Source organism: Pinus tabuliformis, chromosome Q (genome assembly GCF_031772625.1).
Source record: "Pinus tabuliformis cultivar Carrire ecotype Pingquan chromosome Q, CPIR1, whole genome shotgun sequence".
Taxonomy (NCBI): domain Eukaryota; kingdom Viridiplantae; phylum Streptophyta; class Pinopsida; order Pinales; family Pinaceae; genus Pinus; species Pinus tabuliformis.
The window spans coordinates 948,199,818-948,216,207 of record NC_142296.1 but is presented as its reverse complement, the minus strand read 5'-3'; the positions used below and the strand labels follow the sequence as shown (position 1 = coordinate 948,216,207).

At 40.4% G+C, this 16,390-nt stretch overlaps 1 non-coding gene across 1 annotated transcript; it reads right to left on the bottom strand.

Annotated features, from left to right (window-relative positions):
- Positions 1-221: 221 nt before the first annotated feature.
- Positions 222-418, bottom strand: LOC149222615 (U2 spliceosomal RNA). The gene has a single exon (XR_016249827.1). It is a non-coding gene; the product is annotated as a U2 spliceosomal RNA (small nuclear RNA).
- Between the last annotated feature and the right edge of the window lie 15,972 nt (positions 419-16,390).

The window sequence follows — 16,390 nt, the reverse complement described above, 5'->3', positions numbered from 1 at the left end:
GCGGTAAACAACACGATATCTGATCAAGTCAATGCGCGGCTAATCAACCGACCGATTAGAATAGAATATAGAAGACAAAATTCCATTTGATTAGAATAGTATATAGAAGACAAAATTCCATTTCATTCACGGTAAATACAAGTTGTTCAATCCTAACAAACAAACCATTACATTAACATTCAACAATTTATTATTATTTAAATAAATTTGGTCTTGTCTTGGTGGGGTGCGCCAGGCTGGTGCTGTAGTGCAACGCACAAGCGACGCCCGAGAGCCCCAATAGCAAGCTATTGTAAGTGGGCCCTCCCCCTAGAAAAATACATTTAATATCATGTGGTTCTATGAACCACGTATCAGATATTAAACTGATAAGAACAGATACTACACTTGATCTTAGCCAAAAGGCCGAGAAAGGTATGCTTTTCCTCTTCTCTTTCGGTTCTTTTTCTATTGCTCCCCTTCCCCTCTATCCCACTCATCCATGCATGTGGGATAACTCATTTCTATTTCTTCTCATACCCCTTATTACCATTTAAATAGACATGCTCTTTAATATCAAACTTATATTTTCAATATTCTCACTATTTTCACCTCCCTAGATCTATTTTACTTTTCGATTTGAGGGATCAAATGTCTTTTCACCTTAAAAGAGGTTTCCCAGATTTGATGCCAATCTCTTTTCACCCTAAAAGAGGTTTGCCAGATTTGATGCCTTACCGCGAATTCAGATGGATGTTATAATTAAAATTATCTAGAAAGTACAAATATGAACTTTATTGCTTTTTATATATAAATAAAAGTAACTAAATATCATAATATTATCTACAATTAAAAATATGAAACTTCATATATATATAATATCAAAATAATTAATTATATGGGAAACAATCACTAAAGATTTTTATTTTTATTTTTTCCCTTTCCATGTTATCTTAAACTTGTGGTGGATGTTATCGTAACATAATAATAATTTATATATTAATATAAAGGAAGAAATTACACTATTTAAAAATCCTTCAATGTGATGTTTAATGCCATTGGACATAATCAATGGAGATCATTGCTCACCCATTCCTTGAAGTCAAATTCACCGGGATGTGTCTTAACTTAGTCAAATTTAATCAACAACCTATTGTTATGTTGGCCTTTCCATATTTAATCACCCACCGCGTTAACGTATTGATCATGTTGTAATTGTTGATTATGATACAATATAGCGTGTTTAGTTGTCTTTGAGAAAGCATAATGAGTTTACTACCAAGTTAACATAAAACAAATTTATTAATGGTTTTGAAAGATTAATCCACTGAGACATTTATATTAACTACTTGTGGAGAGTATATCATGATTTGATTTTGGCTTTTCACGAAAGGTATATCAAGATCTAATTTTGCTGTGATGAATATATATATATTTAATTCACCGTTACAAACTAAACTAATACTCACATAATCTAAATTAGCAGACGAATTAAAGCTATACACTTATTAAGTCAGTTCTTGGGTTATAACACTTAATCTATTCGGTGCTTCACTCACACAAAACACTCGTCAAAGTTTAAGCTCTCTCGCACAGAAGCCTAGTCAAAGTTTAAGTTCGTGTGCAATGTACAACGCTTTCAAAACTCTGCTCGTGAGTAATTTTCACATCTGCGTTGTTTCAAAAATGTGTTGCTAACCACTTTTACGAAACCCTAAGGAAGCAAGCTTTCGGTTCAAAGAGCCCTACAAAATCCCATTGTGATTGGTTTACCTGAGAGAGATAGAGATGAATTGCAGGTTAAGAAGCTGCTCGATGCCCCATACAGGGGCGGAAATGCGATCCTGTGAAATAGCGTTCGACGCCCATGGGCAACCGCATCTCTATTGTGGATCTCTAGAAGTTGGAGACTGCGACGCTCCCCTACGAGAACACCAAGAATGCGATGTAGATCGTTGTCCCCCAATAGGACCCTCCTGCTCTCCATTGATGATGAGGGCCAATGTCTCCTCATCAACCTCCACCGTCGCGTCCTCCTGTGGCTGGATTTCCTTCAAGAACGGCGTCTCGCCTATCAAATTTAGCCGCGACTTGGCCGCGACCGGAGGAGGGTTGACCGGGAGGAGAGCTCGGGGAGGATTCAATCTATATCTTCCTCCACTATCGACGTTCTATTCCATTCATATTAATATGTTAAATTAGCGAGAAGTTATGGCATCGGGGTAAAATAGAGTTTGGCCCTAAAACAAATCACAATGACCTACCACCTGTAATCAACAACTTGACCGCTCATATTCCTTTCACATATGGCAAAGTGTCAGGACCCCGAGCTGGCACCAAGACCAATGGGCGCCCCTGATGGGTCGTGCTCACTTGATGGCGAAAAATCGACTTCGAGGTACGATGAGAGTGCCCAAGTGCGACGAACGCTCCCGCATGGAGGAGAGGCGCCCAGGTCGACACAAGGGGCAGCGTGCACGAGTTGAGGGGCGCAAGCCCTAGGCGCGCACGCACGAAGGCGGGGCACCGAGAGAGATGTAGCGGGCACGCCAGCCCACACGACGTGGTATATCGAAGGGCACATGAAGAAGAGTGCCCACCCACAGCAGAGAGCGTGCAAGGGAGAACGCGCACATCACAACGTAGCGACAACCTAATTCGATGGACCCGTACCCACGAGCGCGCCCGCACACAAGGTGTGGCGCCGGGGCACCGCGACGGTGCAAGGCGTAGCGGAAGTGCGACCGAGACATAGCGAGCAGGTGCGTGACAGGCGAGCGAGCAGGCAGCGCAATGTGGAGTGTGCGACACAGAGGTGACCAGAGGTGGTAGCGTGGGCAGCACGGTAGGCGAAGCTCCTAGGGTGGGGTGCGTCAGCACACCCACGAGCAGGTCGGCCCAGGGGCGCGCACGCACAAGATGAAGGGTTGACTCAAGAAGAGAAGGGGCATCGACCCACGTAAAATCAAACGACTAGAGCATCTATAAGATGAGGAGCTCGACACTTGGAGGAGGTAGCAAGCAAGTTCGCACAAGATAAGTAATATCACAAAAGCTAATCGCAGAAAGGACAAAGTCAGCGATATCGCAGAAATGTAAGGGGTCTGATATCGCAGAACCGCGGGGCTTACATCGCAGAATTTGAAAACGTAGCTAAGGCACGTCGCAGAAGGAGGAGAGCTCGCCCAAGCGAGCTGGTTTCTGGGCAGGGCCGAGGGTTAGTTTTCTGGGCTGTTTTGGGACTCCAGTTTTGGGTTTCTGTTGGGAAAAGTGCACACCCTGGTTGCGAAACTTGGCACTTTTCACTAGCGAGTTGGGCTGGGCCAACCACTGCCACTCTTTGTACTTGGGCAGCACATGAGTTTGGACACGGCTGGCCCCTTTCTATCTCCACTGTAAATATTATTTCAAGTTTAAGAGTAAAGGGGAGAAGTGTTTTGGGAGTTGCCCCCTCCTATCGCAAATCCTTGTGTTCATATTGTTCTTTACGATATCGCAGACTGTTAATGAGTGTTATTCCGCTGCTTGTACTGAAGTTAGAGTATCACATAATTGTTGAATGAAATAATTGAATATAATAACACCTGAATGAAAAATTGGCTAATTGTTGAAGCGAATGAGAAGTTAGGTGCAGTGTGGGTTAGAGTAGTTGTACAACTGCGACGAAATATCACCGGTGGCGCACGTCGCCCGCAGTGATCATAAGGCATCACAGCGTGGGGCCGTGACAAAAAGGAATCCATCTCCAAATGACTTGGTGCATCCAAATGCCCGTGGACTCAAGGAAAACGCGCCAAAGGGGAAGATAAAATCGGTGGACTATGAGAGGTAAAAGACCCCTTCAATCTCTATCACTCACATGGAACTCTCAAAGAACAATGTTCGAGCTCGAGACTAAGATTCTGACAATATGCTTTTACGGGTGAAATGTAAGTGCACACTCAGTGACATGGAAAATATCAGATTAACCTTCAAAAGACAACGCATTTTAAGGGATACAACACATTGACAACAAAAAACGATGAAGTAAACAATGAACATGGTAATTCAAAGTTCCTCCTAGTAGGATTTGTATCCAACATAGTCAATAAACATCTCCTTCATCGCACATGAACATCATCACCATCCAACTATTTGCTACAAGCATACGTGAAGAAGACAGAGGAAAAAAATGCTCCCATTTCCCCGAACAATTTAATAAAGAAGAGTTATTGATCACTGCAAAAGCGTTGGATTAGGTGTCTGCCTTGTTGTAAGAGCCTTTAAAAGGAACATCTCTTTTTATTATTGTAAAAACATTTGCAAAATAAATTATCTTGGTTGGAGTTGAACCCGTGTCTCTCAGATGAGAGATGAGTATCCCAGTCAACTAAAATACAAAAAAGAAAACATTGAAATATAACTGGAAGTAATTCCAAAGACGATTTAGTTTTAGATTCAAAAAATTTGGGAACTTTTTAATTTGTTTGCATCGATAGTTTAATAAATTAGTCGCTTGAATTTGTTCAAGGCAATGCAACCCAAATATCGAGCTTGTGTTTTTCATTGAAAAGCAAAAGGTGTATATTGGCAAATATCCAAACCCATCCTTTTATCTACCCTCAACTTTCTGGTGATGCATGATATCCATTCTACATATTGTATTATTCCTGTGATCCGCATCGATAATTCCAGAGTATCTTCTATTTTCTCCACCCTCCCCTCATTGGGTGCTAGTCACGCTGATAGGGATTTCGCTGGTCATTTGGGGGTGGACGACACTTATATCCGGGAAGGGTATTGCTCTCCTTCAGTGTATGCACCCACTTTGATGCTTCAATTTGGTTCCATTAGTGGACATCAGCCGCCTACTAATTCGATGGGGCGTGATATTGAACTTTTGAAATTAAACCCGGCACTTGATTTGGAGCCTCTTGCCATCCACTCAAAAGTGTCGCCATCAGATGGGGTGACTGTGATCCCCCACTCTCGACTAAATTTTACTATTATAAAGAAGCGACGGGTGAAGCATAAAGTAGATGGTATTTGGGGGTTGCTCCTACAGGTGTCTCTTTAAATTTTTGGAGGGGTCAAATCCTACCTTCCCATCTTCTCGTGTGAATTCACCCACTCAGGATCTTAGAGATCTCAAGCTCGTCAGTAAACTTTCGATATGAAAATCTTGTGACTGAATATTCGGGGTCTGGGAAGCTCCGTTAAACGACAATGCCTGGAATATTTTATTAAATTCCATCATCCTTTTATCATTATTTTGCAGGAGACCATGATGCCTGGCCTTTACTCTTAAAAAATTGTCATGGTTGGAGGGTTTATGCTACAGATGCTTCGGGACAATCTGGGGGTTTGGATGTGTTATGGGATCCTTGGGTTGTTAACTTCTTGGCCTATAAATATTTTGCAGGTATTTTACTATCTGGGTTTGCCAGGGATGCTAAGCTCCGGTTTCATATATTGAATATATTATGGGGCCAGAATTACTTCTTTTAGCTGAGGAGTTGAGAACAACTTGCGTCATATCTTGTGAGCTAAACTCTACATTCATCATGTTGACTGCAAAGGTCTCGGGCCCGATTTCTTTCAAGGACTCTCGACCCATAGCCTTGTGCAACATTGTGTATAAAATTATCTCTAAGATCATTGCTAACCGATTGAAAGTTACCCTATAGAAACATATTGCGTCGGAACAATTTAGGTTTCTTAAAAATCATCAAATCTAGGATGCCATGGCCATTGCCCGGGAATGTTTACATTGTATCAAAATGAAGAAAAATGATGCTTTATTATTGAAACTGGACCTTCACAAGGCATATGATTGTGTTGATCGAGAGTTTCTGCGTTCGGTGCTTCATAAGAGTGGCCTCTCTAGATTGGTGATTGAGTGGATTATGGCTTGTATAACTACTGCAAATTTTGGTGTCTTAACCAATGGGGTGCCTTCATGCTTTCTGAAGGCATCTTAGGGCTCACTCTCTCCACTGTTACTTTTACTTGTCATTGAAGGCATGGGTAGAATGATTTCGGTGGCACATTCCCGTGGGTCATTCTCGCGTATGGGGATTACGAGGAACATTTTTATTACCCATCTCATTTTTGTGGATGATGTCCTCATATTTGGGAATATTTCTGTTATGGAATGACATGTATTGCAAAAGATTATATGCACTTTTGGTGGTGCCACGAGTCTATACATGAGAAAAGCTAAATCTCAGTTGATTTCTTCGTCTCAGGCGGAGGCCAATGTTTTGGAGACAACGAGATTATTTGATGCTGAGAAGGTTTCATTGTGCGAAGGGTTTAAGTATCTTAGTTTCTCCCTTCCACCTAATAATTATGGCATTAAAGATTGGGTTTGGCTAACCAGAAAATTTGAGCATAGGTTGTTATCATGGTCACACGAGTGGCTTACAATTGGCGGAAGGTTGATTATGGTGTAAGCGGTTTTGCAGAGTATTGCAGTATACTGGTTGCATCTATATCTGATGCCCAAATACATCATTGAGAGGATTAAATCCATTATGTCTAAGTTCATTTGGGCTTGTACTAAAGATGGTTACAAAATTCAACTTGTTTGACTGGAGGATATCATCTCAAGTAAGGAGGATGGGGGTTGGGGAATCATGGATATTGGAAAATCCAGTTGGGTTTTATCAATGAAGAGTTTGTGGCGTTCTTTAAATCGTGTTGGTATTTGGAAATGAATCATTAACGATAAGTATCTGAAAAACCAGTCTTTGGTAACTTGGATTAAGGATGGGGCTGATGTCCCAGGTGCTATCTCATATACTTGGCGGCACAAGATTAAAATTAAACATTGGCTCTTGGGGAACTTAAAATGGAATATTAGGTCTATTTTCGGGGTGGATACCGGTCTAGATCCCACCTATGGTTTTGTTGGTGAGCATAAATTACCTTTCCCACTCATTCAACATCTTCACAATCTCGGTATTTATTACATTAACCAATTGCAGGTCCCAACCAGCCCTTTTATATTGCATCCTATGTGGCCTGGTTTGTGGGACCTTGGCTTATTTGGTACACTGGCTATGGCTTGGGACATATATGTGTACAATCTTAATACAAATGAGATATTTTTAAGTGATCGTGAGGATATTTATTCGTGGCATGGAAATACATTACCGGGACAAGTATTATTTGAGGAAGCATATTTGCACATCACATCGACGTCTCCTTTTTCTATGTCTAAAAGATGTTTCAAAAAGGCATGGAGTTGGAACATTCCATTAAAGCTCAAATGATTTGGCTGGTTAGCTTGGCATAACAAGATATTCACTTGGGACAATCTTTGTCGGCCGGGGGGGGGGGTGGATTCTGTGGTCCTGTCAGATGTACCTTGCGCAAATCGGACGTGGAAGATGTGGCACATTTTTTTTAAATGTCCATTCGTGGTGCCTATCTGGTTTGATGTGACGCATAGTTAAACATTTTCGCTGATTTGAACTCATCTACGTTGGAATTATGCTTGTAGGAATGGATGTCTGAATGCAAAGGATATCGTTCCTTGCATCTATTTATCATCTGGGGTATTTGGAGATGCCGAAATTCATGAGTTTTTTAAGTGCAAGTTCAGAATATCAATAGTATCTGTTATTTATCTTTTTTGCTTATTTCAGAGAATTTGGGCCTGTTCTTGACAAGGCCTCTTTGAGACATATATGACTCAGGAATATCGGTGGTTGTTGTCTGGGTGGGTTTTTTGGTGGAGCTGCCAAGAATAACAAATGTGGTTGTGGCACACACATCATTATTAGTCCTCGTATGGATTATCATTTTTGTTGGCATGGGGGTGGAGTTTCCAACACGTGCGTAGATTATTGCATTATGGGGATTGTTATACTCTGCTAAGTGGCTATCCAAAGAGACTTTGGAGGTATTTGGAGATTCTAAGGTGATTATTTAGTGGGTAGCAAAGCAATCTTCTTTCAATCCTCCATTAATGACAAGCTGGTTACAAAGAATTCGGAGGTACTTTTTAAAGGGGGTGAACTTCTCTCATATACACAGGGAGCAAAATAGAATTGTGGATGCAAAATTTAAGGAGGGGCATCCCCAATTGCCCGAGGAGATCTTATACTCGGCCTTCATAGACAACACATTTCAGGGTTCGGGAAAGATCTACTTCACATAAGCTAATATTTTTCATGATGTCGATATGTTTGTTTTTCTTTAGAGTTGTTTTTTATGGCTTTCTATTGTTATGTTGTACGAGTGACAAAATTTGAGCAAATGTGTTTTTTCAAACATAGCTAGTTTAGATCTATGACTGGGATATATTTTTGCGGATTAGGATGTATGCTGGAAATGGTGGACTTTTGACACATGCTACATGTAAACAACCTCATCTTAATATAAAGTTGTTAGTTTTTTCTTTGTTGAATAAAAAAGTATACAAAGGCATCCTAATTGGTTGTGCCAGGTGCAATGATGGTTTAGAATATGACATGGCTAGCATGAAGATCACACCAACAAACCAAAAGCAAATTTGAATATCATCGAGAACAAAACACACTATAGGAAGTTCCTAGGGTGTCATTATGATGCCACTTTATTTATGGATGAACTTCCCCAACAAAATGTTGAACTTTCATTCTCAAACGATTCCCAAGAATCCCTTGATTTGTTGAAGAAAAATTTAGTCGAGGCTCTTACTCTAAGAATTCATGATTGAAACAAGTCGTTTAGTGCGCAAGTTGATGCCACAAATAGTGTTGTTTGTGCCATCCTACCTCAAACCGAGGAGGGAAATATTGGCATCCACATCGTTATGTCAATAAAAAAATGAATAAGGCAGAAAGGAACTATTTGACGATACAGAGAGGTGGCCTTGGAACATCACTCTCTCTACATGAGTTATAACATTACATCTCGTGGCACTCTTTTATTGTCCATGCGTATCAAGTTACACCGATTTACCTTGTGAACAAGTGAGTGCATCATGACCACCTTTGCATGTGGCTCTTGCTCTTCCAAGAATTCAACTTTCAAATTCTCGCACAGACGTGTAAGTTTTGCCGCAACCTAGACCACTTGCTAAGAATGAACTCGAGAGAAGAACCAACGATATAGATGATGGAATTCCATGTGCACATGTAGTCCAAGTCAAATATTTCGTAGAGGATCTAGTCTAGATTTCATTCTTTCGTGATAGCCAAGTAAGCTTAGACATGCAATAACATAAGACATGTGCGTCGTTTTGAATGTTGTTTGCTACACATTGACTCATGGAAACCTGTACAATTGGGAGCGAATGATACCTTGAGGAGATGTGTCCCTGGTCATGAAAGTTGGGCATCAACAAATGAGCACATGGTGAGGTTTCGGGCGGACATTACCGGACCTCCATAACTTTCTCGTACAAGCTCCGATTGAGGCTATTCTTGCGCCATTGGAAAGGTATTGGCGTGTATATTATGGAATATGGGCACATAGTAAGGTCAGGACCACAAAAGGTGTTCATTTAAGGCATGAAAATGGCTCTAGAAGTTCTTTGACTTGAAATTTTTCGAAATGGGACCACCCGTAAAAATGGTCTCGCGTGTTGATTCTTCCACTTCTCCCACTCTGAAAGCATCAAGATGGATGGAAATTAATATAATGATCCAAACCATATCACCCATGTAATAACGTGGTAGCCTAATCTGCACAGAGATTGCATGCCCTTTTTTTTCCTCTGTGACTTCTTAGGGAAACCTAAAGGATGCTTCCTCACATTTGTCGACGACTTCCTTAGTAACCTCGTTGCATGGACTAGTACACCTCGCCCAAGGGGATTCACACTGAGCACCTGCTGGCACAATACTACCTGAATGCCCAAAAAAATTTGTGACAACTGGTCGAGTTAATCCCCTCGGTTACAAAGACTATAGAACTTGTGTAGGTACTTGACGTAATTCTCAAGGAGTGGGTAGATCTCTATAGAGATATGAGACCCCATTATAACCCTTCTACCATAGCCACCAGTTGAGACATGGGCAATCGAGTTTTATTGGTCCATTTTTTAAGAGAGGACGATGATTGACGTAAAAAGTAGAACTATGACATGAACAAAGCGAGTAGAAATGGAGCTACTTTTGGGACTATATCACAAAGACAACAAGTAGGTTTATTTATGAGAATATTATTATAAGGTTTTGATGCCCCTTGTTAATAATATGTTATCAAGGGACCCACTTTTAAGTCATACCACTAAGATATTAATGCAAGAATTCATCACTCAACATATAAAGAGCTCTCTTTGCCACCCTCGGGCCGAAGAAGTAGCAGCGTCTTCCAACGAGATTTCGATGAAGAACCTGACCAAAATTTGAAACATCAGCAGGGATAAATAGGATGACAAAGGCTTGAGATTGTTAAGAGCGTGTAGGAAAACCCACAAGAACAAGCATGCCATATCCCATTTAAAATTACGCGAGGACAAAAAGCAGTGGCACTCAATGCCTCCGACAACAAAAAATACATGCGTGCTTAAACTTGACAGACGGTAGAACTATGACATGAACAAAGCGGGTAGAAATGGAACTAGTTTGGGACTATATCACAGAGACAACAAGTAGGTTTATTTATAAGAATATCATTATAAGGTTTTGATGCCCCTTGTTACGTCGTAAGGCGTTTCCCTCTAAAATTAACTCCCTTCTTATGCCACTTGTAGAATTTTGAGTCATTGATTTTCATGTTAGACGATAGAAATAGTTTCAGCCATCAGATTGATTGAAAACTGTTATTTATCGGTTACAATTTGTTACCCAATGGCCTCAGCCATCCTTTGAAAAACTTTCTAGCTTGGTTATGGAAAAAACCACAAGCTTGATTATGGCTTACACGGCAAGACGGAGTGAAATATCTTTATCAGACACAGGGCAGGGGATAAACAATAAAAAAGGCAGTAGCAGGTCAAAGGATTAAGACTCCTGAGAAGCATGGGTAGTAGAAATGCAGAAGTGAACTTACATTTCCCTGTGGGATTCAGATTCTTACCTACAGAGGAAGAGCTCGTGGTCCATTGCTTGTGCAAGAAAGCGACCTCGCAGTCACGCCATGTTCAAATAATAGCAAATGTGGACCTCTACAAATATGATCCATGGCAACTTCCAAGTAATTTTTCAAGTAATAGTAGATGTTAACCTCTGCAAATATGATTCATGGAAGCTTCCAAGTAATTTTTCATTTTTCCTCTGTAAGCTTTGTAGCCCAATTCCTGGAATGTGTAAATAGAAATAATTCAGGGCTTACTGAAGAGCTTGTTCTGTTCTTTTATTGTTTACAAAGAAAGCCCTGTTGGATAGAAGGAATTATACTTCTTCACTCCCCGGATAGAAAGTACCAAAATGGGTCAAGGCCTTATAGGGTGGCTGGTTCTGGATACTAGAAAGTTGTTGGTTCTTATAAGCCCATCACTGCTAAAGGAGGAAAGAAAAGAGTAGGCGTGCCACATAAAAAATTCTCTCGTCTTCTATTTTGGGAAGGCACCCAAAGACTCAAAGACCAATTTGCTCATGCACAAATACCGTCTTGCTGATCTTAATAGGCCTGCAAGCAAGAAATGCAAGGAAGAAAGGCAACTTAAGAGTAATTTATTCTGGTTAGACATGGTTCTTTTTTTGGAGACATGTGTTCGGATTTTGTTCCATACTAATATGTTCTCTCTTCATTTCTTCCATGTCTCGTAATTCGTAATATGGCCACGGGCAATAAAGATATTGAGGTTGAATTACACTTATTTTTATGTTTACTTTAAAGAATATTTTAGAATCTAATAGATAGATATAGAATGGATTACACCACAAAATCAAGTGAAATATCTTTATCAGACACAGGACAGGGGATAAACATTAAAAAAGGCAGTAGCAGGTCAAAGAATAAAGACTCCCGAGAAGCATGGGCAGTAGAATTGCAGAAGCGAACTTAGATAATGCCTCAGGGATTTAGATTCTTCCCTACAGAGGAAGAGCTGGTAGTGCATTACTTGTGCAAGAAAGCAACCTCGCAGTCACTCCCTCTTCAAGTAATAGCAGATGTGGACCTATAAAAATATGATCCATGGACTCAAAGACCAATTTGCTCATGCACGAATACCGTCCTGCTTATCTTAATAGGCCTACAAGCAAGAAAGGATGCTTAAGAGTAATTTATTCTGGTTAGACATGGTTCTTTTCATGGAGACATGTGTTCGGATTTTGTTCCATACTAATATTTCCTCTCCTCTTTTCTTCCCTGTCTCGTAATATGGCCTTGGGCAATAAAGATATTGAGGTTGAATTACGCTTACTTTTATATTTTTATTTTTACTGTAAATTTCAAAAATATTTTAGAATTTTATAGATAGATATAAAATGGATTGCACCACAAAATCAAGTGAAATATCTTTAACAGGCACAGGACAGGGGATAAACATTAAAAACAGGTAGTAGCAGGTAAAAGAATCGAGACTCTTGAGAAGCATTGGTAGTAGAAATGCAGAAGCGAACTTATATAATTGCTCCTGGATTCAGATTCTTCCCTATAGAGGGAGAGCTGGTAGTGCATTACTTGTGCAAGAAAGCAACCTCTCAGACGCTCCCTGTTCAAGTAATAGCAGATGTGGACCTCTAAAAATATGATCCATGGCATCTTCGAGGTAATTTTTCGTTTTTGTTCTTTAAGATTTGTAGCCCAATTCCTGGAATGTGTGCTTACTGAAGAGCTTGTTCTATTCTTTCATTGTTTACAGAGAAAAGGCAGCTTAAGAGTAATTTATTCTGGTTAGACATGGTTCTTTTCTTGGAGACATGTGTTTGGATTTTGTTCCATACCAATATTTCCTCTCCTCGTTTCTTCCCTGTCTCGTAATATGGCCATGGGAAATAAAATTATTGAGGTTGAATTACACTTATTTTTATTTTTACTGTAAATTTCAAGGATATCTTAGAATCTTATAAACAGATATAGAATGGATTGCACCACAAAATCAAGTAAAATATCTTTATCAGACACACAACAGGGGATAAACGTTAAAAAAGGCAGTAGTAGGTCGAAGAATCGAGACTCCTGAGAAGCATGGGCAGTGGAAATGCAAAAGCGAACTTATATAATGTCGTGTTTAACAAAATATTTATGTTTTCTTTTGGTTAATTCTTAACCTGTTTCATAGGAAAATGATACTTATGTATCAATCCACAAATTAGAGTAGTTATTATATAGCGTCAATTATAATAAGCATGGAAATATAATTAAGGAAGCCATATAAATTATATTTTTCAAGCTGCTAAAATTAAAGAAATTTGTTATAACTTATTTAAAATGACCATAGATAATTAAATCTTGGTTGATTTTGCAAATTATTAATCTAGATTTGTGAATTATTAATAGTATCCATGGGAAAAACAATAACAACAAAAATAAAAGTAAAAATATTTATAATTAAGTAATATATATCTATATATATATATGAGATTTAAAAAAATAAATTAGAACGAACAATATAATAAATTAACAGAATCACATTAATAAATGTGGTTGATATACTAATCATTATTATTGTTAATTATAATTTTTATTATAATAAAAAAAATGTTTTGTTTTTTTTGTTTTTGTTTTTTGTTTTTAAATATTTTTTTACCATTAATAATAATTTTTCAAATTATAAATTGAAATTGGTCTCTCCTGATTAAAGAGGGGGTCAAGAGCTATTTTGTGGGCAAAGGATTCCTCGTATTCGTCTTCGAAAACCCGGACGATAGAAGTCTAATCTTCAGAAATGGCCCTTATTTTATGGGACCGCAAGCCCTGTATCTAAACAAATGGTCCCCTGATTTTGTTCTCTCCCAGGACGTTCCCTCCGCTGTCCCGGTTTGGGTGTGACTTCCCCATTTGCCCCTCCACTGCTGGAACCAAAAAACCTTCCAGATCATTGGTAACGCTCTTGGAAAGTACATAGACCAAGCTGCAAGAAAAGACCAGTACTCATGTGCCCGAATCTGTGTAGAAGTCGATCTAGAAGAGGGTTTGCCTGAAGCAATTAAGCTCACTGTGGCTGGGTGGACACACGTCCAGGAACTGGATTACGAACAGCTCCCTTTCAAATGCAGACACTACCATGGTCACGGTCATTTTGCAAAGCACTGCAAGAAAAAGGCAGAGGAGCAGGCAGACAAAATAAACGAGGAACAATGGACAGTAGTCCAAAAACCTGCCCACCAGAAAATGGGAAATGGCAAAGGGTACACCTCCGGAGCTCCAGGCAGTTCCAAGACCAATCAAGAAAAGGATTCAACCCTGAACGTGTAAGGAAAAACTCAGATCAACCAAGCAGGCTCGATCCAGGAAAATCAAGAACACATAGAAGTCCCTCCTCCCAACAAAGAAGGGGAAGAAGATATACAGGTTGAGGCCTCACAAGGTAGCCCCTCCAACCCATCTTATGCTGAAGTAACAAGGAAAAAACCAGTAGATAGCTCGGGTTCCTTAGAGGATGAAGCCTTCGAGCGTCCCACCAAAAGTGCAGGCAGGAAATCCCGCAAAGAACTAAGGGAAGAGGAGGCTGAACGACTCAAAGTTCAAGGGAGCCAGTCCACCATAGAAATGTCCATTGGAAGAAACACCAGACCAAGGCCTTCTAGGGGAGGCCCTATCCCCCCCCTCAAGTAAATTATGAAGCTCGCCTCTTGGAACTGCAGAGGATTGGGGAACGCCTCTAAAAGTGAAGCAGTCATGGACCTCCTGAAAATAGAACCCTCAGACATCCTCATGCTCCAAGAGACGAAGATAGAAGGGCGAGCTCTTCTATACATCAGCAAGTCAAAATGGAAGAAAAGCGCAGGCAAAGCAGTAAGTTCAAGGGGATCTTCCGGAGGGCTGGCAACTCTCTGGACATAAGATTTATTTTTGCTAAAAAAATCTCATGAAACCCAGCACTGGATCTTCACGGAGCTGACACATTGTGCAAGTAAGTTGTCTATCTCTCTGTTGGTAAGGTAAATCCCCTCTGCGGACAGAGGCGATCCCACTAGCCTATCACAGAACTAGCCACAAACAAACCACGCTGCTACGCAAGTTCCTAGTTATGCATCAAAGGTGAATCAAGAAGACTAACTTGGAGTCCAACGCTATGATTGAAGCAGAGTTGATATCCTCGCTCCCTTGCTCCAACAGATCATAACGAATACCTGCACATGCAAAGGAAGAGACAGATACCAACATAAAAACTACCAAGGCACAACTATATTTCAGTCAGAAAGGAAATAAATCAACATATCACCATGATAGATAATGAGATTGGAACTATAATAGCAGTCGCTCATCAATTAATAAACAGGAAAAGTTACAACCATTGTTCTGACGTCGACCCTTCTCCTGGCTGGGCGAGTAACTATATGTGTCTTGACATGCATCTCCTCTCCGGCAGCATAACCTCTCTAGCACTCACTAGCATTCCTCCAAGAACTCAACATCTAACACTCCATGACCAATAATCATCACTACTATCACTCAATCACCAAATCACTAGCATAACACTAACACCAACTCTAGCTTGTTCAATGCATAATGACAAGCTTATATAGATGAAGAAGGGAGGAGGATGCGATGAATCGGGACACCTTTCGTGGATTTAGCAAAAGCCATAAAGATGGATAAAGCTCGACAAAAGACTGATTTTTTATCCTCAGAAAAGCTCCATGTAATGAAGGAAACAACAGCCGGACGTGCATTAAGGCAAAAAGCACGACTAAATTTGGTTGGCGCGACTGTTGCTCTAAGACAGAGCGCCAATGGTCGCGCCCTCTTTTGAGGATCTCCACCATTGGCGCGGGTAGAATACTGTGGACTTGCGCCAATGGAAAAATAGCACTTTTTAGGGATGATCTGCAGAAGGTGTCTTTAGGGAACATGGAGTACATACTCAGGGGAACATAATGCAAGTGTTTTTAGCCTTTGTCACTTCTTATAACTCTTGGGATGTGTCCTCCAAGGTACGACAAGAGGAGTAACAGGGATGGTGACAAATTACTGTGTAACAGATGCCCCCTAAAGCATGAAGTCCGAGAGGTGGAGAGGGGTGAAATGCTTTACAAGAACACACACATAAGAGCACACAAGAGCACATATAGTTACTGCCGCCGAGGAGCTATATTAAGAGACATGACTGATAGTTCAATTACATGATGTACCTGGTATGGTCGCAGCCATCCATAAGAGAGTACATAAATAATCTAGATCCATAGCATGGACGCAGCCATCTGGTTAGGATCAATGAATTGACTCAGGTATGGTCGCAGCCATCCAGAGAATGAGTCAAGTATCAAGAATCACGCCTGGATTACAACAGACATACTCCAGGGTCTTGCGCTCCATCTCGACCCGAACAAGAGTACAAGTTCAAGCATGTGAATATATGAGCTGAAGTCGAACATGCATG